The sequence below is a fragment of the Triticum aestivum genome, chromosome 4D, assembly GCF_018294505.1.
Source record: "Triticum aestivum cultivar Chinese Spring chromosome 4D, IWGSC CS RefSeq v2.1, whole genome shotgun sequence".
Classification (NCBI taxonomy): Eukaryota; Viridiplantae; Streptophyta; class Magnoliopsida; order Poales; family Poaceae; genus Triticum; species Triticum aestivum.
Genome location: NC_057805.1, coordinates 33,355,734 through 33,375,812, shown reverse-complemented (window position 1 = coordinate 33,375,812; position 20,079 = coordinate 33,355,734).

Below are 20,079 nucleotides of genomic sequence, written 5' to 3'. Positions count from 1 at the left end.
GCTGCAGCAGCATGCATGTCTCCAGCTTGACTTGAAAACCTCTTTAATTTCCCAAGCACTTTGACTGGCTACACCAGTATATTATACCACCGCAGGAAAAAAACAGTATTTTATGCCACTACTATACCAAAGCTATAATTATTGCTTGTGACATTGTTCGGATGCACAGTGTATGACTGAGCTGCGTTTGGATGTCCGTATTGGAAGGCTACTGAATTGCCTCATGAAATCTATGAGGTTTCAATACCAAATTCTGTTTGGATAACAAACATTGAAATTGCTTGATAGCTTCAAAAAATGAGATTTACTTTGAGCAATGGTCAGGGCGAGCTAAACCTGGGCATCTCTCGGCCGGGCTCTTAAAAGCCCGACGCTACAATGTGAAGCCCGGGCCCGGGAAAAGCCCGAGAGTTTTTTAGATTTATAAGCCCGAGCCTGGCCCGGCTGAAAAGCCCGAAGCCTGAAGCCCGGCCCAAAGCCCGACTGTTCCTGATATACAGGCACATTAGAACGTCAGCATTTTACAAAACAGCAGAATAATAACATCATATTTCACAAAATAGCAGCATATAAATGATATCTTCACAACAGCATATATATTTCAGCAAACAACACTATACGATCTTTAGAAAACAGCACATATATTCCATTATTCCAGCAAACAGCAGGTCAGCAGCATATATATTTCAGCAAAAAACACTACAGATATGTTATCCGAACAAAACAACATATATATTCCAGGCTTCCAGCAAACATCAGCATATACACACATGAAATCTTCACACAAACAGCAGCATAAATTCTTCACAAGATAGCAAAAGGCAAGTCCGTTACATCATTACATAACATCATCATATTTCTTGTTCATAATAGCAAGTCCATACCACATAATAAACACATAGTCCGACAAGATAGCAAATAGCTAGTCCATTACAAAATAAATAATAGCAAGGCCATACTCCATAATATAGTCCGACAAGTTCATTACATAACATCATATCAAATACCAAAGAAACAAGCTGATGACTCTTTTGACTCCATCTCTTTCTTCTTCCATCAAGCTATAATAACTTAATCATTTTCCTGGAACAAAGCAAGAGAGAAATGATATGAACTAACAAGATATAATCAAGGATAGCATGGCATCAGCGCAAACCGAATCTGAAGATAACTCCTCTGCATGAGAACTTGAAGGTCCACCTCCCGCAGTGCTCATTTCTACAAAACAAACAACACAACAATCAATGATAACATGAGTAACCATGATGTTAAATATGAAACAACAAAGCACACTCGGCTGTACCTTCATTATTAGACATCTTCCAACGATACCAATCTTGGAGACGCATTAAAGCCTCGATGGTTTTAGACTTAAAGTGAAGCTCGGTTAGGTGTTATAATTTTGCGACTCATGCTAAAGGCCTGCTCAGAAGCAACACTAGAAATGGGGACAGCAAGAACATCCCGAGCCATTGAAGGATATCACATAGATGACTTGCTCCAAAATTCCAAGACATCCAACTTGTCATTCAATTTTCTAGGTGTTTCTTCCAAGTAAAGATCCAATTGAGACCTCTCTACTTTTGTGCTTTGAGATTGTATGTAATTCTCATAGTCATTGGACATATCAGCACCATCTCCCCTACTTCCCCTACTGTCTGTAGCACCATCTGATGGTGTTTCACTAACAACAACACCACTATATTCAGCAAACAAATGCACCAAAGTTTTCTTAACTTCATCCACCCGGCGTTCGGCCTCATCGGGGGCATAAAGTTTTCCATAACAATAGCTAACAAAACCAAGCTTGCAACTGGGATCAAGAACAGCAGCACAAGACAAAAAGACATTATAATCAGCCCAATACTTATCAAACTTCTCTTTCGTTCGGCCTCGTCGGGGGCATAAAGTGTACCGACTAACAATATTAAATTGAGGACAAGCTGCACCCATCATTTTTTTTGAACCCTTGTTCTTCTATCACAGTAAATGCATGCGACCCCCAACTAGGAACATAGAGACTGCTGCCCTAATACTTTCCATGTCCAACCTTGTGTTCCTAACTGAATGTGAGCCATCCGCATTCTTTTCAGTTTTCAGAAAATAGTTGTTCACTTCATTTATATTATGTGGATGCACATTAGCACTATGCCTTAACAAATGAGATGTTCCATTTTTTGAATGAGCTCTAAGTACCTTCTGACAAACATTGCACTAAGCCACTACTAGATCAGGATTAGGTTGTTCAACCAAAGTGAAGTTATCCCATGCTTTTGACCTTAATTTTGGTGCAAGAGTAACCTTTGGTTCTGGTGGCGGCGGTGGCGGTGGCAGCTCACTTGCTTTAGCACCATCGGATGGCTCATTAGTTCTTGCACGGCGTCTGCGTCCAGCTGGAGCCTCTTCGTTCAACCTTGTACGCTTGCCGCGAGTGCGAGGTGCCGTAGCAGTAGCTGATGGGGTAGCCAAACGACGAGCAAGACCAGCCACAACGATCTGGTCCGTCCTTGCACTTGTAGCAACATTCTCCTCTTCATCATTGGGAACATAATCCTCCTCTTCCTCTTCGTGAATTTTTGCACTTAGACTCCACAAACTAGCCATGCCTATAACAAAAGACAGCACAAAGGAGAAACATAGTAGCACTTAGTACTTGGTACATAGTTAGATACTAAATTTAGTACATACTAGACTAACTGGAACAACAACATCTTAATCCTGATGTAGTGGTTGAAATTGATGGAAATATGCCCTAGAGGCAATAATAAAATGGTTATTATTATATTTCCTAAATCATGACAAAGGTTTATTATTCATGCTAGAATTGTATTGATCGGAAACTTAGATACATGTGTGAATACATGAACAAATATCGTGTCCCTAGTAAGCCTCTGCTAGACTAGCTCGTTGATCAAAGATGGTTAAGGTTTCCTAACCATAGACATGTGTTGTCATTTGATAACGGGATCACATCATTAGGAGAATGATGTGATGGACAAGACCCATTCGTTAGCTTAGCATAATGATCGTTCAGTTTATTGCTATTGCTTTCTTCATGTCAAATACATATTCCTTCGACTATGAAATTATGCAACTCCCGGATGCCGGAGGAATACCTTGTGTGCTATCAAACATCACAACGTAACTGGGTGATCATAAAGATGCTCTACAGGTATCTCCGAAGGTGTTTGTTGAGTTGGCATAGATCAAGATAGGATTTGTCACTCTGAGTAACAGAGAGGTATCTCTGGGCCCTCTCGGTAATACACATCATAAGCTTGCAAGAAAATGAGTAAGGAGTTAGGTACGAGGTGATGTATTACGGAACGAGTAAAGACACTTGCCGGTAACGAGATTGAACTAGGTATGAAGATACCGACGATCGAATCTCGGGCAAGTAACATGCCGATGGACAAAGGGAATGACGTATGTTGTCATAACGGTTTGACCGATAAAAGATCTTCGTAGAATATGCAGGAGCCAATATGGGCATCCAGGTTCCACTATTGGTTATTGACCGGAGAGGTGTCTCGGTCATGTCTACATAGTTCTCGAACCCATAGGGTCCGCACGCTTAACGTTCGTTGACGATATAGTGTTATATGATTTGGTGACGGAATGTTGTTCGGAGTCCCGGATGAGATCATGGACATGACGAGGAGTATCGAAATGGTCGAGAGGTAAAGATTGATATATAGGACAATGATATTCGGACACCGGAGTGCACCGGGTACTCATCGAGTCACCAGAAGGGGTTCCGGGCACCCCCAGCAAGTGTATGGGCCTTATGGGCCAAAGGGGGGGGGGACAAACCAACCCACAAGGGGGCTGGTGTGCCCCTTCCCTTGGCTGGCCGACCCTAGGGGAAGGAAAGGGGAGGGTGGCCCCTCTTGCCTTTCCCTCTTCAGGAGAGAAAGGAAAGGGGGGGGGGCGCCACCTCCTCCTTCCTTCCTCCCGCACTCCAAATAAGGAAGGGGCGCCACTTGCGGGAAGACCCCAAGTAGGATTCGGCCTACTTGAGGATGCCTCCTGGCTGCTCCCTCCACCCCCACCTATATATATGTGGGAGGGGTGCCTAGCAGAGAACCACAACATTGTCTTAGCCGTGTGTGGCGCCCCCCTCCAGCGTTTACACCCCGGCGTAGTGGTTAGGCGAAGCCTTGCGGAGATAACTTCACCATCACCGTCACCACGCCGTCGTGCTGCCGGAACTCATCTACTACCTCGCCGTCTTGCTGGATCAAGAAGGCGGAGGACGTCACCGAGCTAAACGTGTGCTGAACGCGGAGGTGTCGTACGTTCAGTACTTAATCGGTTGGAGCACGAAGAAGTTCGACTACATCAACCACGTTACTAAACGCTTCCCCTTACGGTCTACGAGGGTACGTAGACACACTCTCCCCTCTCGTTGCTATGCATCTATGAAAGGATCGATATAGTTGACTAGAGGGGGGTGAATAGGCAACTAACAATTTTTAGCTTTTCTTTTACCGAATTAAACTTTGCATCAAAGTAGGTTCTCTAGATATGCAACTAGGTGAGCAACCTATATGATGCAACAACAACAAGCACACAAGCAAGCAAGGGATACAACACAATATAAGCTTGCACAAGTAAAGGTAAGAGATAACCTAGAGTGGAGCCGTTGGGGACGAGGGTGTGTTACCGAAGTTCCTTCCCTTTGAGAGGAAGTACGTCTCCGTTGGAGTGATGTGGAGGCACAATACTCCCCAAGAAGCCACTAGGGCCACTGTATTCTCCTCACGCCCTCACACAATGCGAGATGCCATGATTCCACTATTGGTGCCATTGGAGGCGGCGACCGAACCTTTACAAACAAGGTTGGGGCAATCTCCACAACTTAATCGGAGGCTCCCAGCGACACCACGAAGCTTCACCAGAATGGAATATGGCTCCGCGGTGTCCTCAACCATCTAGGGTGCTCAAACACCCAAGAGTAACAAGATCCGCAAGGGATTAGTCGGGGGAATCAAATTTCTCTTGGTGGAAGTGTAGATCGGGGCCTTCTCAACCAATCCCTAGAAAATCAACAAGTTTGATTGGCTAGGGAGAGAGATCGGGCGAAAATGGAGCTTTGAGCAACAATGGAGCTTGGGGAGGGAAGAGGTGAGTCAACTTGGAGAGGAAGACCTCCTTTTATAGTGGGGGAACCAATCCAACTGTTACCCCCTCTTCAACCCACACAGAGCGGTACTACTGCTCACTGGGGCGGTACTACCGCTGGTAGCAGCGGTACTACTGCGACCCCCAGCGGTACTACCGCGGTGACTGAGAGTAGAGGCGTCATAAGGGAATGAAGGAGAGAGAGCGGCTTTGGGCGGCACTAGTAGCGGTGGTAACCGCGGTACTGCCGCTCATGAGCGGTACTACCGCTGCTACTGCCGCTACTACTGCCGCACAACTCGACATGAGAGATGCCCTCGAATCAAGGCGGTAGCAGTGCCAAACGAGAACGGTACTGCCGCCGATGCACCCAAGTGGTACTACCGCTGTAGTGCAGCGGTACTGCCGCTTGAGTACCATGGGCGGTACTACCGATAGCACCTCACATTCTCCACATTCGTTGAAATGACAAGCTCCGAGAAGAGGAAAGGAGCTGTGGGTGCAAAGATGAAGTGTATGTGTTGATTCCACCCTAGCCTTTCCAATGCGGACCCCCTCTTGATAGTACGGTGTCTCCTACGCCTCAAGTCCACCAAAACAGAACCGAAGGAGACTACACCATCTTCACATAAATCTCCGAGGGAAAAGAATCGTCTCGTGCCAATGAATGAATCTCTGAAATACTCAACGCACACGATTAGTCCGCAAAAGCATTGTCATTAATCACCAAAACTACTTAGAGAGAGACATTCCCTAACAATCTCCCCCTTTTTGGTGGATTGATGACAACACGGGATTTGCACAAAGGAATGACAAGAGAATAAGCGAATCCCAGAGACTACAAAATATAGACGGGCTCCCCCTAGATGTGTGCACTTAATTAGAGGTGCCTTTGGAAAGCCAAGTACACACATTAGGATCAACATTCCCCCTATATTTTATAGTCTGACAACATTTGCATCAAACATGAGACATATATGAGCTAGTGAGCATAGACATAAGAGATAAGCAAGAACTCACACACTACTAAGGTACCGGAGATACAATGATAATAATAGGATAAGGTAGCATATGTCTCACACCATATTATAGGGAAGTAGGTCTCACGAGCACAAACCAAACCAAAGTAAATGACGATAAAAGAGAGTTTGCGAGAGAGAGAGAGAGAGAGAGAGAGAGAGAGAGAGAGAGAGAGAGAGAGAGAGAGAGAGAGAGAGAGAGAAAGACAAGGCAAATAAGACACTCGAAACTCAACAAATTCCTAAACTCTCTCCCCCTTTGGCATCGAGACACCAAAAGGGCAAAGGGTGCAGCTACAGCCCCAGGTGATAGCGCCACTGACGAACTCCATCATCACATCCCCGCGTGATCGTCTGCTCCTCCGTCATTGGCAAGGGGCTGCTCGGTGTCTGAGTCTGTCCACAGGCAGTGCTGCTGAACCCACTCCTCCTCATCTGTGATCTTGCCCTCAGACCCGCTGGCAACTGTTGTACCTAACTGACGCATGAGCTCCTTGTGATGGCTCCTGGCCTTCTTCTCAGACACATGAGCCATATACTGTCCATGAGACTCCATGCAGAAAAGTTTCTTCATCTTGTGCTTGAGCTTCTTTGCCCATGAGGGCTCCGCTCCAGAGGGCTCATAGTCCTCATCATCGTCAGCATCAGCCTCTGTCCCAACTTCGTCAGCACCAGATGGAATCCCGGACCTCGGAACCGAAGTGCCCCAGTTCTCCTTCTTCCTCAGACGCTTGATCTCATGAGGGATCATCTCGCCAGTCTCCAGCACGACACCAGGATAAGTGTGCTCCGAAGCCTTCTCAATAAGCAACATGAGAATAGGACGATAGATGGGGCACTTGCGCTCGGAGATAGCGGAGAGAAGCTCAGACCACATGACATGAGAGATATCCAAGGACTCTCCAGTGTTTTCTTCCTTCTCATGCTGACAGAAAAGTAACATGTCCACGAGAAACGAGTGAACCATATCCAAGTTCCCAATGCATGGGAAAAGAGTCTCCCTGAAGATGCGATGAAGGATATCCAGGTAGGCAGGCAGCTCATACGTCTCCTTCTGCGTCTCGGGGTTAATCTTCACAGTGCAGAATGGCTAGAGAGCTTGCTAGTGAGTAGAAGTTGTCTTCCGGTGAGGACGAAAGCCAACCGGGTTCTCAAGCCCTTTATCTCCAATCCCAAACAATTCCATGAATGCCTTCCATTTGACAGACAGAAGATTGCCATTAGTCATCCAAGTCAAGGTCCTTTCCGCATCAGCGCCGAGATGAACCGTGGCATAAAACTGAGCCACCAAATCCGCATCAAAGTCCTTGTTGAACTCCATGATCCTGAGAATATTCAGCTGAGCACACATCTGCAGAGCTTCGCCAAAGTAGGCAGGATCCTTCTCCATATAGTCAATGTCGATGGTGCGGACATCAACATAAAGATTCTTCTCCGCTTTGATCACATCAAAATAGATTGCCCACTGAAAACGGTTCCAGAACGGGCGGTTGACCAAAGTGGGTTCTTGATCTTCCGCATATGGGTTGCGCCGGTGCCTTTTCCAGAACACCTTTGTAGTCATCTCTGTCACAGACTTGGCCCTAGGCTTGGGCTTGTTCGCAATAGTCTTCTTGGACTGAGAAGGAGGAGGAACACTTGAGGAAGCAGCCCCTGACTCAGAAGTGCGATAGCGCTTTGAGGTAGAACGCCCGGGGTTGACACGTCGGACTGGTTGCTCTGAAGGGCCATCACCTGGAACCAAACACACGAACACAAGAACAACACGAAAGAACGAGCATAAGCCACCAGAGAAAGCAACAAGGGTCAATAGTTGGTACGGGTATGATGGAAGTTGGCCTCCAGCAGTAGTACCGTGATCAGGCACCGGTAGTACCGCTCAAGTGATAGTACCGCTCCAGGCGGGGAACGGCGGTTCCTCTACTGCCGCTACCAAATCCGGTACTGCCGGGGATGCCAAGTTCAAAAATAGAGCTACCAAACATCAATCCAAATGGTCTAGTAGCCTTCACCATCCTAGTCAAGCCTCGATTTGGCCAAAAATCGATGAATGCAAAGCCTATTATGTAACGCCCACGATGCGGCTATATCTCCCACGTATCGAGGCACGACTTAGAGGCATAACCGCATAGTGGTTTTGTCGCAAGAAGGGTCATCTTCACACAATCCCATGTAATGAACAAGAATGGGATAAAGAGTTGGCTTACAATCGCCACTTCACACAATACATGAATAAATATCATACATCATCCAAAATACAAACATATAGACCGGCTACGGCCAAAATCCAGATGAAAATAAGACAACCCCAAATGCTAGATCCCCGATCGTCCCAACTGGGCTCCACTACTGATCATCAGGAAAAGACACATAGTAACGACCACGTTCCTCGTCGAACTCCCACTTGAGATCGACCCCATCGTCTGCACCGGCATCGTCGGCACCTGCAACTGTTTTGGTAGAATCTGTGAGTCACGAGGACTCAGCAATCTCACACCCGCGAGATCAAGACTATTTAAGCTTATAGGAAAGGGACGAGTAATGAGGTGGAGCTGCAGCGGCAATAAGCATATATGGTGGCTAACTTGCGCAAATGAGAGCGAGAAGAGAAGCAACGGAACGGTCGTCATCTAGCAATGACCAAGAAGTGATCCTGAACACCTACTTACGTCATACATAACACAGACCGTGTTCGCTTCCCGGGCTCCGCCGAGAAGAGACCATCACGGCTACACACGCAGTTGATGTATTTTAATTGGGTCAAGTGACAAGTTCTCTACAACCGGACATTAACAAATTCCCATCTGCCTCATAACCGCGGGCACGACTTTCAAAAGATAATACCCTACAGGGGTGTCCCAACTTAGCCCATCATAAGCTCTCACGGTCAACGAAGGATAAACCTTCTCCCGAAAAGACCCGATCAGTCTCGGAATCCCGGTTTACAAGACATTTCGACAATGGTAAAACAAGACCAGCAAAGCCACCCGAATGTGCCGACAAATCCCGATAGGAGCTGCACATATCTCGTTCTCAGGGCACACCAGATGAGACATCCTACGAGTAAAACCAGACCTCGAGTTTCCAAGAGGGGGCCCCGCAGTCTGCTCAGTTCGGACCAACACTCGAAGGAGCACTGGCCCGGGGGGGTTAAAATAAGATGACCCTCGGGCTCGCGAAAACCCGGGGGAAAAGGCTTAGGCGGCAAATAGTAAAACCAAAGTTGGGCCTTGCTGGAGGAGTTTTATTCAAGGCGAACTGTCAAGGGGGTCCCATAAATCACCCGACCGTGTAAGGAACGCAAACTCAAGGAACATAATCCCGGTATATCAGTAACTAGGGCGGCAAGAGTGGAACAAAACACCAGGCATAAGGCCGAGCCTTCCACCCTTTACCAAATATATAGATGCATTAATTAGATAAGAGATATTGTGATATCCCAACATATCCATGTTCCGACATGGAACAAACTTCAACTTCACCTGCAACTAGCAACGCTATAAGAGGGGCTGAGCAAAAGCGGTAACTTAGCCAAACAACGGTTTGCTAGGAAAGGATGGTTAGAGGCTGACATGGCAAAATGGGAGACATGATATAGCAAGTGATAGGTAGCGGAGCATGGCAATAGAGTGAACAACTGGCAAAGCAAAGATAGAAGTGATATCGAGGGGTGGTCATCTTGCCTGCAAGGTTCTCAGAGTTGTCGAAAGCTTGATCCTCGTAAGCGTACTCAACAGGTTCCTCGTTCACGAACTCGTCTCCCGGCTCTACCCAAGACAAGAACACAAGCAACGGAACCACAATCAATCACGAGGAATGCACAAGCAACATGATGCAAAACATGTATGATATGCAAGATATGATATGCGATGCATATGCGTGCTCCGGAAGGAAAATGATAAACAAGGTAGTAACTTGGCAAACCAAGGATGCCACTGGAAAGATGAGATGATTTCGGTCGAAATCGATATAAAGATCACCGGAAACGGATGCACGGTTTGCAAATGGCAAGCAAAACAAGAATGACACGAATCTGCGATTAACAGCATGATAGCACTTAAAATGCAACAAGTAACAATGCTGAAGCACCCCAACATAGCAACAAAGCACATGGTAGTAATCTACAGGAGATGCTTGACAAAAGATGAACACTGAGCTACGGCTAGAACTCTACATATCAAGCTCAAACAAGCATGGCAAAATTGCAAAAGATAACAGGTTCACAGACTTGGTGAAAAACTGGACATGACAGAAAACAGCATCAGGTAGCAATGTTCAGAGCACGAAATCAACATACTACAAGAACTTAACATGGCAAAGCAAGGCATGGCAGTGTTCTCCTAAAAGCAATTGACAAAAGTCCCTTACTGACCATAAGCCAAAAATGACCAGAAGATATGATGGCAAGCATGTAAACATAGCAAGTTTCGTTATCAGGTTTCAGACTTAGCAGAAAACAGAGCATGGCAGAAATAATAATATGTGGGCCTCTTTGTGAGCTTGATTCACTCACTACAGAGCAATTCTCTACAAACCAAGCACACCTACAAAAATATGGCATGTTTATGAAGCTAACCATGGCAAGAGCAAGTTCATAGCATGTATGGATCAACTACAACAAGCTTGGCAAAATTGCATATCATGTTGAGAATCTGCCAGAAATATTTTATAGCAAAAGTAGAGCAAGATTAAGTCATGCTATGGCACTCGATAATTGCAAACAAGGGCAGTAATGGATCAATTACAACTATAGCTAGAAAACATCCTTACTGAATATCTCCAAAATATGCATGGATCTCTCTGTAGCATCAAGTTTACATGGCAACAAAATAACAGCAGACGAGGACTTAGAGAAATCACCAAGTCCCTGAAATCAGAAACATTATGGAGCCTACTTTGCATGCTTGTGCTAGTCACCACAGAGATCGCAAAAATACATGGCATACACCCTTGGAAATATGGCATGGCATACTTCAAAACACATGTAGAGCTCATGCCCATAAGTTGCACAGATTTAAAGATACAAAAATGACAAATCTCCAAATTCTGTTAAGAATCAGAGACTAACAGCAACTGGCCCTCTTCCAACAGAGATTTGGGCATCAAGATGACCTCTAATAAACATAGTGCAATTGAAAAAAATGAAGAGCATCACGAGACGAACAATTTGATATATTACACGCGCGAATGGGAGCTACATGCAAGGAGTTATGCATTTATGAACATGGCAATATGCTGAAGAATTTAGAGGACTTGGAGAAAATCGGGCACGGGGAAAAAGTCAACCGTACAGTGATCTCTCGATCGGATCTGAGGATGGAGCTCGCTAGGGTTCGGGGCACGGCGGCCGGAGCCCTCGCCGGAGCTTGCCGGAGGGGAGGAGGGAGCGGCGCCGGCGCGGGGAAGGAGAGAAGGCCGGCGAGCCTCGGGGCCGGAGGAGGAGAGGCGCGGGCGCGGCGGCGGTCACCACCGACGAGAGGAGCGGCGGCAGACGGCGGAGCCCCGGGCAGCGGCGGTCGGCGGCGCCGGCGGCCGGCGCGGAGGCGCGTGCGGGAGGGCGCGACGACGGGCCGGGAGGGCCGCGGGCGGGCCGGCGGGCCTCGGCGGCGGCGGCGGCGGAGGCGCGCCACGTGGCGGCGGCGGTGGAGGCGGACGCGTCCGGCTCCGCCCGGACGTGTCCGGCGGCGGAGTGGGACGAGGGTTAGGGTTGGACTGCGTTCGTTTTTCGGGGGAGAAGCAAATATATAGGTAGAGGGAGCTAGGAGAGTCCAAATGAGGTGCGATTTTCGCCCACACGATCGTGATCAAACGACCTAGAGCATGGAAGAGAGTTTGGTGGGTTTTGGGCTGGTTTTGGAGGGGTTTTTTGCTGGACACTCAAATGGACTTTGCGGATGCCCGGTTAACCGTTGGAGTACCAAACGACCTCCAAATGGAACGAAACTTGACCGGTGGTCTCCGGGTGGTATATTAGGGCCACTTGATAAGCCTCGGTCCATTCCGAGAAAGTTTGACACCCGCACACGAAAGAAAACAAGAGGGGTGCACCGGAGGAGATAGGAGCGCCGGATTGGAAAACGGACAACGGGGAAAATGCTCGGATGCATGAGACGAACACGTATGCAAATGCAATGCACATGATGACATGATATGAAAATGCATGACATGACAAAATGCAAAACGAAAGACAAAACCCGACCACGGAGAGAATAACATAGCACATAGCCGAAAATGGCAAGAGTCGGAGTTACAAATATGGCAAGTTACATCCGGGGTGTTACATATTACCCCTAAAGCCTAGATCTGAAACCTAGGAGCAAAGAGAAAGAGATCAGGGGCAATACCAGCATCCATGGCTAGAGGAATGGGTGGGGATTGATCCCACCAGAGGAAAAGGTGAAGAACGAATCGGAGGAGGCGGCCCACCGGTACCCTCCCGCGATGAGTTCGTCGCTGGCGCACGAAGAGGACGAGACGGTCGAGTGAATGGGTATGGGGGAGAAAGAATTTGATTGACTTGTTGCGAGTCTTGCGCTCAGTTTCTTCAAGAATAGCAACGGGGTGCTCATGATAAGATAAATCTTCTTGGAGGTCAATCTCTTCGAAGTTGATAGTGCGGTCAGGCGTCTTGAAGCACTTGCGGAGCTGTGACACGTGGAACACATCGTGCACGTTCGCGAAGTTGGAAGGAAGCTCAAGTTGATAGGCGAGGTCGCCTCTTTTGCCAATGATCTTGAAAGGACTCACATATCTAGGGGCAAGCTTCCCTTTGATACCGAAGCGACGAGTGCCTTTCATTGGAGAGACGCGGAGGTAGACATGGTCTCCGATCTCGAAAGCCAAATCACGATGCTTACTATCATAGTAACTCTTCTGGCGCGATTGTGCGGCTTTGAGATTATCGCGGATAACTTTACACATTTCTTCAGCTTCTGTGATTAAGTCATTGCCAAGAAGTTGGCGTTCACCAGTCTCTGACCAATTGAGAGGAGTACGGCACTTTCTGCCATAGAGAATCTCGAATGGGGCCTTGCCCGAACTCGCTTGGAAGCTGTTGTTGTAGGAGAATTCAGCATATGGAAGACAATCTTCCCATTTCATGCCAAAGGAAATGACACAAGCCCTGAGCATATCTTCAAGAATTTGATTGACTCGCTCGACTTGGCCACTAGTTTGAGGATGAAAAGCTGTGCTGAAGCGAATGTTTGTGCCCATGGCCTTCTGGAAGGAGTCCCAGAACTTAGAGGTGAAGATGCTTCCACGATCAGAAGAAATCAATTGTGGAATGCCGTGCAAGGAGACAATTCTGGAGGTGTAAAGCTCTGCCAGCTGAGCTGCTGTGATGGATTCTTTGATTGGAAGGAAATGAGCCACTTTAGAAAGCTTGTCAATGACAACAAAGATAGCATCATTTCCGCGCTTGGACTTTGGAAAACCAGTTACGAAGTCCATTTCGATATGATCAAACTTCCATTCTGGGATAGCAAGAGGTTGGAGGAGACCAGCTGGTCGTTGGTGTTCTGCTTTCACTCTTCGACAGACATCACATTCATTCACGAATTGAGCAATTTCTCGCTTCATTCGAGTCCACCAATACGACTGCTTGAGGTCATGATACATCTTCGTACTTCCAGGATGAATGGACAGAAGAGAATTGTGCGCCTCGTTCATTATGACTTTCCTTAGATCACCTTTAGGAACCACAATCCGGTCCTCGAAGAATAAAGTGTCTCTGTCATCAATGTGATAGCACTTGTATTTGGAAAGACCCTTGTCGATACCACGTTTCACCTTCTTCACCATGGCATCAAGGAGTTGTGCCTCACGAATTTGATCTTCCAAAGTAGGAGATACTATGAGGTTGGCAAGAAAGCCTTGAGGAACAACTTGGAGATTCAGCTTGCGGAAAGCTTCACAAAGATCCGGTTGGAAAGGCTTGAGGATTAAGCTGTTGCAATAAGCCTTCCTGCTTAAAGCATCTGCAATGACATTGGCCTTGCCTGGAGTATATTCAATACTCAGATTGTACTCTTGAATCATTTCGACCCATCGAGTCTGCCTGAGGTTGAGGTTGGGCTGAGTGAAGATATACTTGAGACTCTTGTGATCAGTGAAAATGTCCACTTGTCTTCCCAACAAGAGATGTCTCCACGTTATCAATGCATGGACAACTGCCGCCAACTCAAGATCGTGAGTGGGGTAGTTCTTCTCGTTGGGCTTCAACTGACGAGAGGTATAGGCCACAACTTTCTTCTCTTGCATTAACACAGCACCGAGACCTTGGAGAGAAGCATCACAGAAAACTTCATACGGCTTGGATTCATCAGGAGGAGTCAAGACAGGAGCTGTGACTAGTTTCTCTTTGAGAGTGTTGAAAGCAACGTCACACTCAGGAGACCAGACATACTTCACATGCTTCTGAAGGAGGTTGGAAAGAGGCTTTGCAATCTTGGAGAAATTCTCAACGAATCTTCGGCAATAGCTTGCAAGACCAAGAAAACTGCGGAGCTGCTTGACATTTTGAGGAGGTTCCCAATTCACAATTGCGGACACCTTCTCGGGGTTAACAGCGATGCCCTTGGCAGAGATGATGTGACCAGGAAAAGAACTTCATCGAGCCAAAACTCACATTTGGAGAACTTCGCATAGAATTGATACTCTCTGAGCTTGTCGAGCACCAATCGCAAATGTTTGGCATGATCCTTCTTATTCTTGGAGAAGACCAAGATATCATTGAGATACACCAGGACGAATTCATTGGTATAGGGGTTGAAGATGAAATTCATCATCCGAGAGAACACTGGAGGAGCATTGACAAGGCCGAAAGACACGACAGTATATTCATAAGAACCAAAGCTTGTTCTGAATGCTGTCTTGGGAATATCTTCTTCACGAATGCGAATCTGATGGTAACCCATACGAAGGTCAAGCTTCGAGAATACTTTAGCCCCTTTAAGTTGCTCAAATAGCTCATTGATGTTGGGAAGTGGATACTTGTTCTTGATTGTCTTCTTGTTCAATGGACGGTAGTCGACACAAAGTCGGTCCGTGCCATCCTTCTTCTTGACAAAAAGAACACCACAACCCCATGGAGAAGAACTCGGTCTGATCAAACCCAGACGCTCTTGTTCATCGAGCTGTTTCTTCAATTCCTTCAGCTCGTTGGGTCCAAGCTTGTATGGACGCTTGCAAACGGGTTCAGTGCCAGGCTCTAGTTCGATAACGAACTCAACTGGCCGATGAGGAGGCATACCCGGAAGCTCTTCTGGAAAGACATCTTGATACTCACAAATGACTGGATTGAGAGATGGCATTCAATTCGCCCTTCTCATTGAGAGAGAAAAACCGAATGGTTTCATCACGAGCGGCAAAAATAATCACATCCTCAGAAGAGTGTGCCAATTGAATTTCCCTGGCAGCACAATCAAGTTGAGCCTTGTGCTTAGAAAGCCAGTCCATCCCGAGAATAAGATCAATATCCGAGTCACCAAGAACAATTGGAGAAGACTGAAATTCATAGTCGCCCATCTTGATGGAAACATCGGGAGCAACCAAACTAGAAGACAAAAGCTTTCCCGGAGAAACAACTTGCATAACTTTGGATAAAATCTCTGTGTCAACATTGTGCTTCGATGCAAAAGGGTATGACAAGAAAGAATGCGATGCACCAGTATCAAAAAGAACTTTTGCAGGAATATCATTAATAGGAAGATTACCCATTATCACATCAGTAGATTCCTCCGCTTGAGCTGCATTCATCATGTTCACCTTTGCAGACTTTGGATTATGCTTGACCACTGCATTGCTGGAAGATCTGACAGGAGGAGGAGGAGGAAGGCGCCTTTGGTTGAAGCACTTGTTAGCATAGTGACCTTTCTGCTGACATTTGTTGCAAGTCACCTCTGAGAGTGGACGGTGATAAGGAGCATTGGACTTTGGAGCTTGATTCTGAGACTTGTTCTGATAGCCAGAGTTGGAAGTTGGAAGAACCATGGCCACCTTTGTTCTTCTGCTGGTAAGGCTGACGAAACGGAGGAGGAGGAGGCAACCAGAACTTCTGTTGCTTAGCTGTCACAAGTGAGGAAGAAGAAGACTGAACTGCGTCTCTGACTCTCTTCTTAGAAGCCTCACACTTGAGCTGAGCAGCCTCTTGCTTCAGTGCCATATTGTAGAATTGATCAAACTGAGTAGGCTCAACAAGAACGAGAGCTAACTGCAGATCCTCTTTAAGGCCACCTCTGAAGTGATAGATCATGCTCTTTTCATCAGGAACGTCTTGTTTAGCGAAGCGAGCAAGTTTCTGAAACTGGATGTTGTATTGATACACAGACATGTTGCCTTGCTTGAGATTGCGGAACTCCTCACGCTTGCTCTCAACAACACTTTGTGGAATGTGGTGCGCTTTGAAGTCCCGACAGAAGTCAGTCCAAGTGATCACACGACCTCCTCTGGAATCTTTGTATTGTTGATACCAATCAGCAGCTTGGTCCTTGAGCTGGAAAGAAGCGAACTTGACATAGTCCTCAGGCCTGACATTGCTACATTCAAAATGCTTGTTGATGTCCACGAGCCAATCATCGGCATCCGTGGCCTCGGCACAGTAGCTGAAAGACTTGGGCTGATTTGCGAGAAACTGGTTGAGAGTGGCAAAGTGAAGCTGATTGTTGCCTTGACCTTGATTGCCTTGATTGCCTTGCCCTTGAGTACGTTCTTGCAAGAGTTGCAGAATCATCTGAGCATTGGCGTTGGTGGCTGCCATGATAGCTTGCCATGCCTCCGGAGGTGGAGGTGGTGGCGGAGGGTTCGCTTGACTCCCTTCATTGCGATCCGGATTCTGACGCGTTGGCGGAGCCATCCTGAAGAGGGTGACATCCGTTAGCATCTTGATAGACAAATAGATAAGTAGAATCAACGGATAGAAATTGCAACATATAGTCTTCACAATAAACATTCGAACGAAGATGAACGAATGAATTCCGTAGTAAATCATCACACTTCCATAAGTTGAGAAGCCACTTGAAAAAGATATGGAATCAACATATGACTTCGAAGCAACTCGAATACCACAATCAAAACAAAACAAAGTATTGGCTTGCAGAATAAGCCGGAACAAACATATGATAGAGGTTTCGTCCGAAGTTTTCGTGGTGGGGCCCACACGGGCTCAATCGTACAGCACCATCATGTACAAGGCTGTGCACATGACATACGAAGCGTCCCCGAGTCGGCATAGCCATGGACTCTTTAAGACACTACGAGACCACTGTAAAATCAACCGTGTACAGGCGGACCACTAGACGTCGAACCCCAATCTCATATCATGCGTCTGTCGGAAAGATATCCTAAGGCTACTTGAATTCCCACTTATAAACTCCCGAAACTTTCTGGTTATGCAATCTGGTGTTGGGGATACAGGGGACACAAAATATATCACCCAAACTAGCAATCCCTAGATCCAGCTGTATCCATCCGTCAACACATAACCAAGAAACCTTCGGAAATCGTTTACCTCAACCTTCGAAAAACATCCGTTATACAAGTTATGGCAATACTCCCGAACTCCCGCCCCAGTACTGGGTGGCGTCGAGGTGATCTCACCAACAACTGCATAAAAGAGATTTCGATGTCGGCGAAACTCAGGTATTCCAGAACTGCAACGATAAAATTGTGACGACAACACCTCGGAGCTCAACTCCCCGGGACACTGCCACAACCCCTAAATGTCAGGAGGCACCAAGAACAATGTTCTCGTCACAAAACCATCGGAACGATTCCAAGATACCCGCGTGATCCTAAAATTTTTTTAGTGAAATTTGAGGAGAGAATAGTCAAAACTTCTACGTCAGGAGACCTCACCAGAGCGACGAAGGGACTGAGGAGTAAAAAGAATCCTACTCTCCGATATATATAATCCTAAGACTCAAAACATTTTTGTTCTAGACTCAACAACGCCAGCGATTCGATCAAGCAGGGGGCTCCTAAGTCGGGGATGGCTCTGATTACCAACTTGTAACACCCACGATGCGGCTATATCTCCCACGTGTCGAGGCACGACTTAGAGGCATAACCGCATAGTGGTTTTGTCGCAAGAAGGGTCATCTTCACACAATCCCATGTAATGAACAAGAATGGGATAAAGAGTTGGCTTACAATCGCCACTTCACACAATACATAAATAAATATCATACATCATCCAAAATACAAACATATAGACCGACTACGGTCAAAATCCAGATGAAAATAAGACAACCCCAAATGCTAGATCCCCGATCGTCCCAACTGGGCTCCACTACTGATCATCAGGAAAAGACACATAGTAACGACCACGTTCCTCGTCGAACTCCCACTTGAGATCGACCCCATCATCTGCACTGGCATCGTCGGCACCTGCAACTGTTTTGGTAGAATCTGTGAGTCACGAGGACTCAGCAATCTCACACCCGCGAGATCAAGACTATTTAAGCTTATAGGAAAGGGAGGTGTAATGAGGTGGAGCTGCAGCGGCAATAAGCATATATGGTGGCTAACTTGCGCAAATGAGAGCGAGAAGAGAAGCAACGGAACGGTCGTCATCTAGCAATGACCAAGAAGTGATCCTGAACACCTACTTACGTCATACATAACACAGACCGTGTTCACTTCCCGGACTCCGCCGAGAAGAGACCATCACGGCTACACACGCAGTTGATGTATTTTAATTGGGTCAAGTGACAAGTTCTCTACAACCGGACATTAACAAATTCCCATCTGCCTCATAACCGCGGGCACGGCTTTCGAAAGATAAATACCCTGCAGGGGTGTCCCAACTTAGCCCATCATAAGCTCTCACGGTCAACGAAGGATAAACCTTCTCCCGGAAAGACCCGATCAGTCTCGGAATCCCGGTTTACAAGACATTTCGACAATGGTAAAACAAGACCAGCAAAGCCACCCGAATGTGCCGACAAATCCCGATAGGAGCTGCACATATCTCGTTCTCAGGGCACACCGGATGAGACATCCTACGAGTAAAACCAGACCTCGAGTTTCCCAGAGGGGGCCCCGCAGTCTGCTCAGTTCGGACCAACACTCGAAGGAGCACTGGCCCGGGGGGGTTAAAATAAGATGACCCTCGGGCTCGCGAAAACCCGGGGGAAAAGGCTTAGGCGGCAAATGGTAAAACCAAAGTTGGGCCTTGCTGGAGGAGTTTTATTCAAGGCGAACTGTCAAGGGGGTCCCATAAATCACCCGACCGCGTAAGGAACGCAAACTCAAGGAACATAATCCCGGTATATCAGTAACTAGGGCGGCAAGAGTGGAACAAAACACCAGGCATAAGGCCGAGCCTTCCACCCTTTACCAAATATATAGATGCATTAATTAAATAAGAGATATTGTGATATCCCAACATATCCATGTTCCGACATGGAACAAACTTCAACTTCACCTGCAACTAGCAACGCTATAAGAGGGGCTGAGCAAAAGCGGTAACTTAGCCAAACAACGGTTTGCTAGGAAAGGATGGTTAGAGGCTGACATGGCAAAATGGGAGACATGATATAGCAAGTGATAGGTAGCGGAGCATGGCAATAGAGCGAACAACTAGCAAAGCAAAGATAGAAGTGATTTCGAGGGGTGGTCATCTTGCCTGCAAGGTTCTCAGAGTTGTCGAAAGCTTGATCCTCGTAAGCGTACTCAACAGGTTCCTCGTTCACGAACTCGTCTCCCGGCTCTACCCAAGACAAGAACACAAGCAACGGAACCACAATCAATCACGAGAAATGCACAAGCAACATGATGCAAAACATGTATGATATGCAAGATATGATATGCGATGCATATGCGTGCTCCGGAAGGAAAATGATGAACAAGGCAGTAACTTGGCAAACCAAGCATGCCACTGGAAAGATGAGATGATTTCGGTCGAAATCGATATAAAGATCACCGGAAACGGATG